The sequence below is a fragment of the Nannobrachium achirus genome, assembly GCF_963921795.1.
Source record: "Nannobrachium achirus genome assembly, chromosome: 5".
NCBI classification, from domain to species: domain Eukaryota; kingdom Metazoa; phylum Chordata; class Actinopteri; order Myctophiformes; family Myctophidae; genus Nannobrachium; species Nannobrachium achirus.
Window position 1 is genome coordinate 63,330,344 of NC_137814.1, and position 5,523 is coordinate 63,335,866.

The window sequence follows — 5,523 nt, forward strand, 5'->3', positions numbered from 1 at the left end:
GATGTCTGGCATCAGACGGACTGACAAGGACAGATCTAATTTGAATGAAGTTCATCTCAACCCACTTTATTCAAATCCTGTGTGCGTGAGCTCGTTAAACCAATGAAAGCAGCGCTGCTCTGCGTGTAGGTGTGGCTGTGGGAAATGACAGGGAAGAGTGACTGTCAATCAACAACAGCCGTTGCAGACTGGAGGAGCACAGAATTGAGTTCTTTGTGCTTAGACTGCAGGTGTGTGTGTGTGTGTGTGTGTGTGTGTGTGTGTGTGTGTGTGTGTGTGTGTGTGTGTGTGTGTGTGTGTGTTATATTGATAACTAGTATTGCCTCTTGTTATGGTTCTGTGAATTGATAGATGTTTTATATGATGTTTTATATGATGTTTGAGTACTTTGTGTTGTGTCTGGGTCAGATATGTGACCAAAATGAACCATCATGTCTAGTTATAGTGTAGTGGTGTGAAGGTACATTGATTCTGTTCTACTAAGTTTTCTATTCACATGACTACTAACCGAGCCTTTCTGCTGTTCCTCACAGCTGGTATCAGTCTCCGTCGCCCCACCTCTGATGTGTTGTATTTGTCCAGGTCCAACTCCTCCAGAACATCCTCTGACGTCTGCAACATGTGGGCCAGAGCTGAACACTGGGTTTGAGACAGTTCTGTCTTTGATCTGTCCCCTGACTTCAGGTACTGTTGGATCTCCTGATGCACTGAGTGGTCGTTCATCTCCATCAAACAGTGGAAGCTGTTGATACATCTGTCAGGAGAGGCACCGGAATCATTCATCTTCTTCAGGTTGTTGATGGCTTTCTGGATGCTCTCTGGACTCTCTGTTGTCTGACCCAGTAGGCCTTTTAACAGACTCTGGTTGGACGGCAGTGAGAGACCATGAAGGAAGCGGAGAAACAGGTCCAGGTGACCATTCTTACTCTCTATGGCTTTACGGTTGGCTGAGTCCAGGAAGTTCTCTAAGGAGTCACTGTTGTAATCACGTCCCCATCTGTCACGTCCCCCCAGGAATGTCTTCAGTACCTTCATGTTCTTCCTCATGTTCTTCTGTGTGAAACAGTGGAACAGGTAGACTGCAGCCAGAAACTCCTGTATGATCAGATGAACAAAGCAGTAGACTGCTCTCTGGAAGAGCACGTCCTCTCTTTTGAAGATCTCTGTGCACACTCCTGAGTACAGTGAGGCGTCTTTCACATCCAGACCACACTCTTCCAGGTCTTCTTGGTAGAACATGATGCTGCCTTTCTCCAGATGTTCAAACGCCAGCCTGCCCAGCTTCAGAAGAACTTCCCTGTAAGTCTCCATGATCTGCTGTTGATTCTCTCTCTCTTTTTTTCTCTTTTTTTCCCCTGATGAGGCTCATCATACTTCAGCTCCTTCCTCTTTGTCTGGACCAACAGGAAGTGGCAGCACATGGCAGTCAGGGTCGTGGGCAGCTGTCCTGTCTCGTCTGTCTTCACCATGTCCTCCAGAACGGTAGCGCTGATCCAACAGAAGACTGGGATGTGACACATGATGTGGAGGCTCTTTGACGTCTTCATGTGTGAGATGATTCTGCTGGCCAGCTCCTCATCACTGAATCTCTTCCTGAAGTACTCCTCCTTCTGGGGGTCTGTGAACCCTCGTACTTCTGTCACCAGGTCAACATGTAGGAGGGATCTGATTGGCTGCTGCAGGTCTGGTGGTTATCCAGATGAGAGCCAATGGGAGCAGATTCCCCTCGATGAGGTTTGTCAACAGCCTGTCCACTGATGATGTCACTGTGACATCAGAGATAATGTCATTGTTGAAATTGAAGGACAACCTGCTTTCATCCAGACCATCAAAGATGAAGCCAACCTTCCAGACAGCAAGCTGCTCTGCTGTGACCTTCTTCAACGTTGGATGGAAAACATGGATCAGTGAGAGAAGACTGTGCTGCTCATCTCTGAGCAAGTTCAGCTCCCGGAATGAGAAGGGAACCAGGAGAATGACATCTTGATTTTCCAAACCCTTTGCCCAGTCCAGAGCGACCTTACGCACAGAGAAGGTTTTTCCAATGCCAGCGACTCCCTTGGTCAGAACTCTTCTGATTGGTGTCTCTCTGCCCAGGAGGAGGGGCTTAAAGATGTCACGGCAGTTGATTGGTTGGTCATGGAGGGTGTTCTTCTTGGAGAGTGTCTCAAGCTGGTAGACCTCATGTTGGTTATTAACCCCTTCACTCTCTCCCACTGTGACGTAGAGCGCTGTGAAGATGCTGCTGAGGGAGGGCACTTCAGTGACGTCTGTCACACGATCCAGACTGTTCAAAGTGATCTTATAAACCTTTAAATCCTCCTGCACACTGACACCTGCTATGAGAAGACAATGAAGACATTTTAAACATTCAGCTTAATTTATTTCTTTACATTCTTACAGCTGTGTACACACATTATTAATGTGTTAAATACACTCAGCACAAAAAGAAAGGAAACTTGACTTCGGTCCCTTATATCTCCCTTTTAATTGTGTTTTATATCGTTTTTATTGTTGGTTCGTCACCTTTACAACGAGGTGCAGCTTGTAAGCATCAGGCATTCAAGGCATGAGCTACACAGCCAAACGTGTGTGGGTAGTGCCGACCCTTTTGCCCAAATGGCTTGCAATACTGTTCTGCTGGCATTTACTCTCGTTTCGGGCTTCCCTGACACTGAGCTTAAAATTAACAAAGTGTAAAAATTGCCAACATGTGTTGTTTTTTCTTGTCCTTATTACTGTGGGAGAGTGCAATCATTCAATGCACCAAGCAACAAAGATGAACACCAAAAGAACAGTATTGCGGCCTTCCAGGCCATTTTGACCATTTTTGGAGGGGCGCTACCCACACGTTTGGCTGTGTTGCTCATTCCACGAATGCCAGATCCTTACAAGCTGTACCTCGTTGTAAAGGTGACAAATCAACGATAACAATGATATCAAACACAATACCATTTGGCATAATTAAAGGCGAGATATAATGGACCAAATGTTGGCAAATTTTGGGTTGGCGCTACCCACACACGTTTGGCTATGTAGCTCATGCCTCGAATGCCCGATGCTTCCAAGCTGTACCTCGTTGTAAAGGTGTCGAATCAACGATAAAAATAATATAAAACTCAATACGAATTGGTATTATTAAAGGGGAGATATAATGGACAAATTCAAGTTTCCTTTCTTTTTGTGCTGAGCTATCATACATTAGGGGTAAAATAACCAATGTATAAAATAATATTGTTGAATTGGGCGACTGATTTTCCCTTGTGAGATAATAAAGGTATCTATCTGAATTGTTTTAGTCCAGAGTTGATGTACCCTATTTGACAATGTTTATTTATTTATTGATTTATTTGCTATTTCAATATTGTAAATTGTGTCCAGTCTTACTTTGTCCACTGCTGGTCTGAGTGGATGTCTTCAGTCCAGGTGTGGTTGTGAACGTCTCTCCTGAACATCTGGACGTCTGCTCAGTCCTCTTCCTCTCTCTGTGGAGATGAAGACACTTTATTAGGACTAGATTCCCCCATCTTAGCTGCTCTCCACTGTTAGTTAGGCTACCTGTCAGTGCCAGCATTGATTTTAAGATGTTACTCATGACTTTTAAAGCTGTAAAAGGACAGTCTCCCAGTTCTATCTCTGACATGCTAGAACCCTACAAGCCTGTGTTCAGATCATCATGCTAGAACCCTACAAGCCTGTGTTCAGTATCAGATAGTCATGCTAGAACCCTACAAGCCTGTGTTCAGTATCAGATCATCATGCTAGAACCCTACAAGCCTGTGTTCAGTATCAGATCATCATGCTAGAACCCTACAAGCCTGTGTTCAGCATCAGATCATCATGCTAGAACCCTACAAGCCTGTGTTCAGCATCAGATCATCATGCTAGAACCCTACAAGCCTGTGCTCAGCATCAGATCATCATGCTAGAACCCTACAAGCCTGTGCTCAGCATCAGATCATCATGCTAGAACCCTACAAGCCTGTGTTCAGCATCAGATCATCATGCTAGAACCCTACAAGCCTGTGTTCAGCATCAGATCATCATGCTAGAACCCTACAGGCCTGTGTTCAGCCTCAGATCATCAGATAAGGGCCTCCTGGAGATTCCCACAGCTCAGCTTGTCATAAAGGGTGCAGGGCTTTCACAGTCCGGCCCCCAAGCTGTGGACAGCTGGGCCCTGGGTACAAGGATTCACTGCGGGGCCCTCCATGAATGTTCTTCATAGCGGGAGGGGGTTTAACACATTTAGACTTGTTGGAATGCATTATTAAGCATTATTTTGTGCTTTAACAATTTAACAATTGAAACATAGCAGATATACAAGCTCACAAGCTTCTCTTTGTCTTTGAATGTCTCAAGTCTTTGAATGTTTCAAATCCTTCTAAGTAGTTTTTTTTTTTTAGAAAAAAATATGTTTCTATGTCAGTAGTGCTCAAACCTTTTAATGTGAAGGAGCCCCAAAATGATATGTATTTGGCCACGGACCCCCAAAGAATTTAGTTCCAGGGACCCCCCAGAAACAAAATTTGAGTTACAAATGTTCGCTTAAAAAATAGATATATTCAAAGATTTGCACACATTTCCACAACTTTAAAAAAAATAACAGATCTACAAGCTCACAGCGCGACACTCGTCAGCCGCGCTATGAGCTTGTAGATCTGTTATTTCTGAAGCGGTGAAAGCCGCTTCCAAGGAGTGGCTTTGTGCGACCCAGGATTGGTCAAGCTTCACATGACAATTTGGCCCTCCAGATAAAAACATTCATTCATTCATTCAGAATTCATAAAAACATAGAACTGAAGCACATAGAAAGTATAGATCTAGAACACAGAATGTATAGATCTAGAACACAGATTTCATAGCTCTAGAACACATAGAAGAAAATGCACCGCTTCACTTCGAACCGAGGTTTGATTTTTCAATGACTAAAGTATAACATAATGAAGGCCCCTCCACCTTGGGCCCTGGTAACTCAGTCCCACTTTCCCCCCCTTGTGACACCCCTGGCTGTGGAACGCCCTACCTGTCCACCTCAGACCTGCACATTCAGTGTCATCTTTTAAATCCCTTTTAAAAACCCACCTTTATGTTCAAATCTTTTCTTAAATTCTAGTTTTTGAGCGGTGCAAACCGCTCCTATATTTCACTTTCGGTTAATTTAGTTAAAACATATTAGCACGGGACGATTCTTTCATTCTTCATCGATTGGCTAGTTGAGTAACTAAACATTAGAATCGACCAATCAGAAACCGTTCTACTCATGACGACATGTGTTAGCCAAACAGATCAGACCAATCAAATGCTGTGTTGTTCATGTTAATTTAGATCTGTCTTGGCCATTACACTTGCACTTGAGACTGGTTTAAAGTTCATGAAAGGTCCAGGCGTAATGGCCAGGTTGTTTCATATCCTGGACCTCTCCTAAACCTTAAACTAACAGATTGAACACCACACAGGATTCGAAACAGCAACCACGCTACATTACCCTTGCAGGCTATGATTACTGTTTCGAATCCTGTG

The 5,523-nt window shown here is 44.0% G+C and overlaps 1 pseudogene across 1 annotated transcript; it reads right to left on the bottom strand.

The window, feature by feature from the left end:
- Positions 1 to 492: 492 nt before the first annotated feature.
- Positions 493 to 5,049, bottom strand: LOC308285261 (protein NLRC3-like; annotated as a pseudogene). The gene is made up of 2 exons: positions 5,027 to 5,049; positions 493 to 2,245 (listed from the first exon to the last, which is right to left on the bottom strand). The product of its transcript is annotated as a protein NLRC3-like (transcript).
- Between the last annotated feature and the right edge of the window lie 474 nt (positions 5,050 to 5,523).